The sequence below is a fragment of the Engraulis encrasicolus genome, chromosome 18, assembly GCF_034702125.1.
Source record: "Engraulis encrasicolus isolate BLACKSEA-1 chromosome 18, IST_EnEncr_1.0, whole genome shotgun sequence".
NCBI classification, from domain to species: domain Eukaryota; kingdom Metazoa; phylum Chordata; class Actinopteri; order Clupeiformes; family Engraulidae; genus Engraulis; species Engraulis encrasicolus.
This window is the reverse complement of record NC_085874.1, coordinates 23,874,356-23,885,283: the sequence shown is the minus strand read 5'-3', so window position 1 is coordinate 23,885,283 and position 10,928 is coordinate 23,874,356.

The following is a 10,928-nucleotide window of genomic DNA, read 5'->3' as shown; positions in this document are numbered from 1 at the left end:
TTTGATATCCAATTTTTGTTTTTGGAAAAAAGTATTGCCGTAACTTTACTCAAAGATGCGTCTAGACACTTTTTTTTCTTCTAATCATTTCACAAAGTGTAATGGGTAGTGTCTACCTGTATTGCTGTGTCCGCTTGTAAACAGTTTGGCAAAGCTGAACACATCTGCTGAAATGAGTAGGTCTACTACTACTGTACGGTAGGTCTGTTGTCAGAAAAGCACTCCATCTTACCCCACAGATTCATCTTGTGAATAGTTAATTTGCTTTACTGAAGGTAACCCCCTCACTATGTCTAGGGCCACTGTCTGCTTTGACCGGGCCCAGGACAAAATCATCTGGAGGGCCCCCCCTTTCAATACATATAATGCAATAGGGTCCCGGGAGTCGGGACAACCTACCTGTTTGTCTCCCACCGCCCTCTGGCTTTTGAAATTGAGAAGGAAGCCATGAGAGTTGCCAGAGCTGTTAACAAATGCTGGATTATTGTATCGCACAAACTAGGATCTTAATCAGAGAAGCATGGCAATGCCACTAAAACACAAAAAAATAAGTATAAAGCTTTGTGCGACAAAGGACTGGATTCATAGAAGTATCATTTTTCTGACATCACTCAGGTGTTTATTTTTTATTATTATTACTCCTGTTCCTACTGTGGTTGGACCACCAGGTGGTGCACTGCTTAATTAAGCCTTATGGGTTATATGTTGGAAGACTGTATAGGAGGGGTGTCAAACATACGACCAGTCAGGTTTTTTTTTGTGTTATTTCAAAGAAATAAACGAACTGCGCAATGCTGCCACTGGGGGCAACAGACCAACAAAGGAAAATCGAGTCCTGCATGACTTTAACCCAATGATCAAAATGACCAAACCATAGAGGTAGAAAATAACACTAGAGAGGACACAGCAATTTGCGACAGCACTGGGAAATGGCAGCTGGAGCTTCCCAACTTCCGTAGGTAGTGTAGGTACTTTCAGGCAATGCAAGTCAATGGAGAACACGCCCACCCCTGTCAAGAAATTAACTAAAACTGTGTAAATATAAAGTAACACTTTAATCAAAGACCAGATTTGAAATGTCAGGCTACATATCTACTGAAATCATATGAGTCGATAAAATACATTTAAAAATCAAATAATATATTTTATGAACATAGTTAGCAACACACTTCAACTATTGTCCTTGTATAGTGTGTTGATGGACATTTTCACATGATTAAGCCATTTTTGACAGAGGTGAGCCTCGTTCTCCGTTAATTTCCATTTCTCTGATCTACCTCCAGATAATGGCAGCTACAGATTGCCGTAAAAGGGGGGGCGGGGTCCTCTCTAGTGTTATTTTCTACCTCTATGGACCAAACATTCTCGCTCGCTCGCTCGCTCGCACGCACGCACGCACACACACACACACACACACACACACACACACACACACACACACACACACACACACACACACACACACACACACACACACACACACACACGCACATCACAGTTATCTATTATACATAGTGAATTTATACTGTGACAGGCATTTGATAAAGATCATAAGCCTACCTATACTTGGAAAAAAAAAACAGTTTATAGGGTTGCCAACTGTCATTTGAAATACGGAATTGTCCCCTATTTACAAGTAAAAGTATGGGTTCTGTATTTTAGCTGAAAGGGACACGGAATGTTAAAATGCTGGAAATTACATCTAAGAAATATAACATTTTCTGGGGGAAGACCCCCAGACACCCGCCAAAATGAACTGTCCCGTTTTTGAATTGACAGTTGGCAACCAGTATTGCATTGTTTTCTACATACAGTATACAACACACTTAAACACTGAAAAGATAAGACAATAGTACTGAAAACTAATCCACTGGTTTAAGAGGGTTTTTTTGAGATGATGTTAGTAGTGCGGCCCACTTGAGATCACATGGGTTGCATGCGCCCCAGAACCAAAATGAGTTTTGACACACCTGCTGTATCGGCTACTCAAGACCAGAGCCCTATCTCACGCCTTTCGTAAAGTCTTCACGAAAATAATATACAGTTGAAGACGATATTATTAGCCCCCCTCCTGAAATTAGACATTTCTCTTGATTTCTCAGTAAAAATGACCATTATTAACCGTTTCTGTTATTCTGGAAACAAATACACTGATGGAGATAATGTTCAATGAGTTGAATTTGGATTTTTCTGTTGTTACGATGAGTTTAAACAAAAAAGGGCAAAAATGACAAGGACAAAATTATTAGCCCCCTGATCATTAATAGTCTATATGACGCCATTTATGAACCAAAACTGACAACAGGCTCTGATAAGTTGCTACCGAGGTTGGCACATGCCCCACTAGGGATTTTGGCCCATTTCTTCACTGCAAAGTGTTCTAGCTGGTCCAAATAGCATGGATGCTGAGCATAGACATTAACCACAGACTCTCAGTGGGATTGAGGACTGGACTATGAGCGGGTGATTCCAATATCATGGTTTTAGTGTCCTTGAAGAACCTCTGAACTAATCTAAATGTATGCTTTGGGTTACAATGTTGTTGGAAGACCCAGCAATCCAGATTCAGACCCAGACTCCCTGTGTCTGAGGCTGAATAACAGACTAAACTTGATGCCCCACCACTATGTGTAACTGTGGAAACTGCTTAGCCTCATTAGACCAAAGAAGCATTGGACACCTGCCTAGATGATTGTTATTGACCTGGCCTCACCTGGAGTTTTTCCCCCACCAAGAAAGACAGTTGTTAGGGCTTGTCATCATATTGGGCTTTGGGGCCATCATCACAGAAGAACCCCTTTACTAAAGGCAGTGCATATCAGAGTGTTATTGAGCTTTGCCTGTGAACATTTGAAAGTTAAAAATGAGTTTTGAACATCTCTGCTTTCATCTGATGATATTCAATTGCACCTGCTTTGATGCATGAATTATGCTTCTGTCAGGTGAAGAAAGGGATAGGCCTTGAATCGTTATAAGATGGTTTCCACAATTAAACATGGTGGTGGATGCATCATTCTGTGGCAGCCTCAGCCACAGGAAACCTTGTTTGGGTGTACGGCACCATAAAAACTGAAAATTATGATAGAATGTGGAAAGTGACCTTGCAAAAATATGCTCATAGAGGGAGCTAAGATCTTCACTGGATCTTTCAACAAGATAATAACTCAAAACTTGCATCCAAAATAGTTCAAATGTTCTTCAAGGATACTAAAACCATGGTCATGGAGTGGTTCAGACCTCAATCCTTTAGATAGTATTTGAAGAGTGCTGAAAATGAATGTCCATCCTCAACATCCATGCAATTTGGACCAGCTTAACTATTTGCGATGAAAAAAATGGGCCAAAATCCCTGGTAGGACATGTGCCAACATAGTTAACAACTAATCAAAGTGCCTGGTGTCAATTTTTCTTCATAAATGGCACTGTATTGACTATTAATGATAAGGGGGCTAATAATTTTGTCCTTGCCATTTTTACACTTTTTTGTTTAAACTCATTGTGAAAATGGAAAAGTCCAAATTTAACTTATTGGATACTATCTCCATGGTGTATTTGTTTCCAGAATGACACACATTTATTAATCATGATCATACTCAATGATCAATGAAGAGATATGTCTAATTTCAGGAGGGGGGCTAATAATATCGTCCTCAACTGTATTAATTTTCGTGGTGCATTCACGTTATTGCCCGCCTTTCGTAAAGTCTTCACGAAAATAATAGATTAATTTTCACGCTGCCTATTCACTTGAATTGCCCCACTGCTGCTATGGTTATCCAAACGTCTGCAGGGGCGGGGAGGGGGTGCTGACAGAACACTGCTGATACACTTGGGACTCACTAATTCGACGCCCTTTCGGTACTTACGCCTTATGTCCCCTAAACCTAAACCTAACCCTAACCTTAACCCTACTTAACCCTAAACCTAACCCTAACCTTAACCCTAACCTTGACCCTAAACCTAACCCTAAATTGCTTGTTTGAAATGTTTGATTACCATGTGACGGTAGGCTACCGAAAGGGCATCAAACTAGTGGGTCGGTAGGCAACAGTCGGGCAATTCAAGTGAATAGGCAGCGTGAAAATTAATCTATTATTTTCGTGAAGACTTTACGAAAGGCGGGCAATAACGTGAATGCACCACGAAAATTAATATATTTTTTTCGTGAATACTTCACGAAATGAGTGAGATACGGTTGCAAGACCAGAGTTGGGATTTATGGCTCTTTGACAGGGTCCATGTCATAGTGGCTCATTGTTTTCAAAGAGATGGTCAAAAAACTGGCTCACAAGTACATTTTTCATGTTTATTCAATGTTAAGATATCATTTAAGAATCCACCTCTGGCTCATTTTGTCCAAATGACCTCCTTCCATTCCTGCCACTCTGAGACAGAGACACTTGTCTTTGTCTGAAATTGAAATACTCACATGAAGGTCACATGCTTTGAACGAAGGGGGAAAAAGAGGCAAAAGTGGCTCCCCAGCTTTGATTTGGTTTCCATTATTCAGCTAAGAGTCGTACAAACGAATCAGTTATTTCACAAATGAGCTGCGTTTTTGTTGGCCACTGATGAGAGAATACAATCGTGGTGATGTACAAACACTATTTGACCTCTTTTGATCACTAATTCTTGTATAACTGGGCAAAAGCACATCCTCACTGCCTTGAAAATCACTTGTATCGAGCTTGATTTGATGCATGATACAAAGCTGGTAGTCTGTTGGCACCATTAAAAGGACTGGATAAGTGACTGGTATAATTTATCTGGTAGGTAGGTAACCTGTTTTTTTTGGGGGGGGGGGGGTATTTCAATATCTAACAGAGACTGGGCATCGGACTTCTTCATAATGCTCCAGTGGAAGACTTTTAGGAACACAATGTCAACAACTGTGTCAGCCAATAGTGGTCAAATCAAGGCATGATCATTCTGTGAAACTGTGTACACGGTAGGTATTTAGGGGCCCTAGTCAAAAAAGGTTTTGGGGCTCCTTTTTTCTCGTCAAGGGACCCCTCAGAGATTTTGATATCGCTGTCATTTACAATGCAATACAAAAAAATATACGTTTTTTTTTTTGTTTATAAACACGGTGTTGTGAGGAGGGGCAAGACACTGGCAGCCAACCAGCAGTAATGTTTTGACCAACAGCAGTTTCCTACAATCAGAGGTTGAGTTGTGCGCAGCCAGGGTCACACAGCCTGAAGAAAACAAAATGTGAGAACCCATGTATTACAGGTACATAACCAGTCATTGCCAGGGCCATCCCTTTCAGCAGGGGCCCCTAGGCAATTGCCTAGTTTGCTTGCCCTGTGTGGCACCTCTTGTAATTTGTTGGCAGCGCATTTAAGCCTCCTATCATAACTCTAGGATCACGTTTATACCAGCTGCCCGTGCCTCTTGAAATGATACTTAACACACACCATACATGTGGGATTTGCAGGTTGTATGTTCCAAGTCATGACTGCGTGTGTGTGTGCAGGGAAGCCGACAGGGGGGGACAAAGGGCTCACTTGTCCTGGGCCAAGGGAAAGAGGGGGCCCAGAATTGGATCCTCATTACATTGTATGTATTGGGTTTGGAGCCCTTTCATATGTCTTTGTCCCGTGCCCAGACAAAGCTGTCAGCGGTCCTGTGTGTGTGTGTGTGTATCTGCATGCGTATCTTCATGCCTGTACGTACGTATGTGTAGCATGTGCATGTGCGTATGCATGTTCTGGGTGGGGGTCTTGATTATAACCACAGCTTGCCTTGCAGCATCTTAAGCCCCTTATTGAGTTAATCCCCCCTGTTTAAGTGAATGGTTCAGAGTTTGGAGATGTTTTTGAGAAGTGCACTATTCCTGTCTACTGATGAAGCACGCACTGCAGCAATTTGAACTGGGCCTCCTTTCCTCTCCTCTCCTCTCCTCTCCTCTCCTCTCCTTTCCTTTCCTTTCCTTTCCTTTCCTCTCCTTTCCTCTCCTCTCCTCTCCTCTCCTCTCCTCTCCTCTCTTCTTCTCCTCTCTTCTCGATTGGAGGCCTTGCTCTTGGTCTATACAGACCCCATATTCTGCTGAGATGAAAGGGGAAGAGAGTAAGGGAGAGAGAGAGAGAGAGAGAGTGTTTGGGTGTTGAGTTAGGTTGGAACTGTCTGCTACAACTGCATCGCAGCCTTACTTACGGTACTTAGAGGCCCCAGCAGGGAGTGTCAGGCAGTGACGGAACAATTGCACACAGGGCCCGAGGGCAAGACACTTATAGGGCCCCTCATACAGCCTATCACTGTGACAATAGGGCCCCCACCACCAATATAGGAGGGCCCCGGGGCAAATGCCCCCCCCCCCCCTTTAGTTCCACCCCTGATGCCAGGGTAGTGGACAAACAGGTCAGTTGTCCTGAGACCAGGGAGGGAAGAGCCCCAGAATAGAGTTCTGATGACTACACTGTTATGTATAGTGTGGCCTTTCAGAGGACTTTGTCCCAGGCCCTTGCCTAAGCTGTCAGTGCCCCTAGCCTGCACGCCAGAATGAAGACACCACCGCAGGAGTGGTCTTCAAGTCCAGAGAACGATTGAGCACACGCGTTGCGCACACACACTTGACTCCTCTAGTCGTCAAGGAAGGTGCATGCGGGAGAAACGAGAGGAATCCTGAGCACAGATGGGGATTATGGGTACTACTTGAGTCCTGGCAGTCAGAGCGTGAAGCTCCATGAGTGGAGGAGCTCAACTCAAGCAGTGCGGTGTGGTGTGGTTTCTCACCCACCCGAGCCTGAGCCCGAGCCAGAGCCTGTGCCATCACGTTAATTATTTCGTTTGTTTGCCCTGTATTTTCTCTCCCAGAAAATCGATCCATCAGCAGGATCCTTGCGGAACTTCTCAGGGCCCGGCCTGTTTTACTGGACCAGTCTCTGATTCAGGTTTATTTTGCAATAGCACAAGTGGAATGGGAGCTGGGCTGGGAGAGGGCTGGGAGCCACACACACACACAAGCAGGGAAGCCGACAGCGACAGGCTAGGGGACGGTGGGTGGTCAGTTGTCCGGGGCCCATGGAGCATGTGGTAGGGGTGGGGTTGGGTGTCAGAATTGGGTCCTCGAGCCCCACTACATTGTGTGTACAGGGTGGGGGGGGGGGGGCTTTCGGATGACTTTGTCCCAGGCCTGGTCAAAGCTGTCAGCGGCCCTGCACACAACAGTGAAGACATCACCGCAGCGCAGGAGTGGTCCAGAGAACGATTGAGCATTTGACCTGCATTACCAAAGAAACCACAGCTTTTATTTTACCGTCTTGAGTTCCTAGACGCTTGTAAATATTGTGCTGAATAGTGAGCAAATTTTCATTTTAACTGTCATGTAGGCCACTTTGATTTTTTATTATTATTATTCTTTCAAATCAGTTGTGAATGTCTACAGAAACGGAAAAGTATTTTAACTTTGCGCTGTCTTTCGAGAGATTTTTAAAACCTTCAGTAAAGCAGTAAAAAAAAAGTTTTAAAACTCCAAATGAAGATTAAAAAGGACAAAATAACTTCTACTTTCCCAGAAGTACTCGTTTGAATTTCCCTGAACAGATGTTTGGTTATTTTTACTGTAGGCGTTCTCCCATTGATGATCTCCAGTTATTCATGTGTCTCCAAGCCATGTGTCTAAATGGCTGAACGTGTGAGCTGTGGATAAATGTGTGTGTGTGTGTGTGTGTGTGTGTGTGTGTGTGTGTGTGTGTGTGTGTGTGTGTGTGTGTGTGTGTGTGTGTGTGTAGCCTAAGTCTGGTCCAAAGTGAGAAAGGCTGTGTCGTCTTTGATTCTTTTGATCACCCACATCCGTTGAAGGGAAAATAATACCAGCACTCAGCTGGAGAACCCATCACATTCCACGGTCGGAAGGAAAACGCAAAGGAATATGTTTTCTTTATCTTACCTGCGCCTAATTGCACAGGAAAAAATACCAATATTCAAAATATGACGGTGTATTTACTTTTGAAACTTGACCCGGTCCTTGTTAAGATGTAATTCTAAAAAATGCTTTGAAAATTCCCACCTGTATTAGTTCTGTCTTTGTTATTTTTAGAATAGAGTGAGAAAGAGAGGAGTGAGCTAGACTTGCTATGTTAGCTAATGTCTGATTAATTTATGGAATGTGATATGTGCTTTTTAATGTAAAATTAAATCGGACAAAGGTTATGACTCAGAGATCATGATTCATATAAAAACACTTGTATTCACATGCCAGGCCGTGCCTGCATTTCAGATTATGTGCAAAGGCTGGGAATATCCAGATTTTTCTGTCCCAGTACCTTTTAAATTGAAATGTTGGATATCGTGGAATAGAAATATGATCTGTGCCTACTACTATATGAGAATGTAGGCCCTACTTAAAATATGAACTTTCACTATTAGCCTATATGTTATGGAAATACCAAATGTATTTCAGTTTTACCATTTGTTTCTTATGCCTCTTCTCCACTGCATGCTTTCTGGTACAGCTCGATACAGCGCGACTCAGCCATCACTTTTTGAATAGGCACCACACAGCTCAATCATAAAGCAAAAAGTGGCGGCCGAGTCGAACTTTGTTGAGCTGTAGGCCTACCAGAAAACTGTCAATGGAAAAGAGGCATTTGACTCGGCAGACTGAGGACAGAGGTTCCCAAACATTTTCTGCTGGTTCTCTCTTTTGAACCAGAGAATATTTTTGCGACCCCTACCCTTCATTACAGACCCCTTTACTGTTTGTACACGTGATGTAATCGGGCTGCGCATGCATTGTTGGAGCGAAATCTGCAATGTACCGCACATTTGTAAAGAAACTAGCCAGGTTTCCAAAATAAAAAACTGGATGGTCACTATAACTTCAGATATGAAGTGGGCGCCACAGACACTGGCATTCCTGATGGTATCCTCAGTCCAGTCGGTACGATTAATTTCTTATAACCACAAAGATCTCCTACCGTACGTTTGGTTCTGTAACACCCTCTTCCCTTGGAATAGCGCCCCCATACTCAAATAGCGGCATCTATTTTTGGCCCTCGGATCATTTTGAAATTTAAAAAAAAACAAACTTGTTACGCTATTCCAGAGTACCCCTGGAATAGCGTAACAAGTGTATTTTTCAGGATCTCTAACATACACCACTGATTCTTGAGAATATGGCAAAAACAGGTTTCAATTTTGAAAGAAAAAAGTTGTTCAATTCCAAAATAAAGAGGTATGTTATCATAGATGAAGTTCTTATGGCAGCAATGTATTGGCCAAGCTCCCAATGTTTTACATTTTTCATAAAGTAGGCTCTTAATTGGTTTTGTCAACAGCGTCAGATTGAATTAGAAGTAAAAATATATATGTTTACTGTATTAAAGTGAAGAATGACTTTAAGAAAAAAACTTCCATCAGATATCACTTGGTGGTGACAAAACCCCTCCAAATGTACCTCAGTGGAGGCTAGAGTATAATTTTGGATCATAATTATTACTAATATGTCAGGTAATGTTTCATTAACCAGCACAATTTAGTAAAATATGGAACAAGATGACGAGCTATAGAACAAAATCTGGTGGTTGTGACATCTGACAAATGCGGGTCATCAGTGGGAGACAAAAACTACTCTTTTACATATTATGCATAGTTTGTTCACATTAACCATTTCGTTTTTGCTCCGTTTCTTAGGTGCTTCATACGTCTTCTGAAAAAGTATATATTAATTAACATTAATGTAATATATTACTATTAAAACCCCCGACAGTGTTGACAGTTTATGGCTGGGACAGTACTAGTGTCCAAACAAATTAACAAATTGAGGAGAAAATAGCAAACTTACAGGAGCTTCAGTGATGGTGAAGTTTGCAGTAGAGCTAACATTTTGAAAAGGGGTCCTCAGTAATGACAATGACCTTGTGCATACCTTGTCTTTTTTAAAAAAAATTGACGGTGGTGAGGAATATGCTGGACACATTTTGAGCAATCAGAAAATAATCGTAAATATTGTTTTAAAGTCATTTTGTGCAGTTCTGTACAACTACTTCAATCATTCTTCCACATCATGGTGAAAATATTCAATTCCATCGGTGAATTTATTTTTTATTTTTAGTCAATTGAAATGATGATGTCTGTCTTTGGGGCAGCTGTTTTTACAGTGTGTGGGCAGGTTTATAGCCATAAAAGTAATAAAATTACACTTAAAATATCTATACATTTGTGCAATAGACCCCTTGGTCATTACCTGGATTCATTTTGTTCATGAAAATGTAATTGATTTTCAACAGAATTGGCAGTTTTATTGCTGGGACATGTTTTTGTCCAAACTTTCAAGAATCAGTGACACGCTTCGGGACGGCAGGTCTTCTTCCTTAGGGTCTGCACTGTCTGTTTGTTTGTGTGTGTGTCAGCAAGTCAACAATGCATGCGCAGTCTGTGATGACGTGAAATGGGTCAATACTCCAAATGTTTTGTCCATTGATACAGTATCGTTATATTTTTTATTAGAAATTCACCACAGGAAAAGTAAACATATGCCGTGTTTTTCAAGGTGTCATCATAGACATGTAGGCCTATACACTACACATGTACACGTGTATGGGTATTATGCAAGCATGTCCTTCTCTCTAGAAACACCTGCAGTGGCTACGTCAATATAACATTTAAAGGTGCACTGTGTCATAGTTTTAGTTTTTTATTTCCAGAATTCATGCTGGCCCATTCACAAATGTTACATTTTTCACACAAATACTTACCGCCACCATCAAATTCTAAGTATACATTATGACCAGGAATATTGCACTTTCCATACATTTCCAGAAATACACATTTTTCGCTGCAAAAACAACTGAACTTACTAGAACATACTGTACTGAACTAGTAAATATTCCTTTATTATTTAGTAGCTATTCATGAAAAGATTACATTTTATAATAGGCAACACCCTTTCAATGTCCAACATACCTGTAGTTGCAATACCT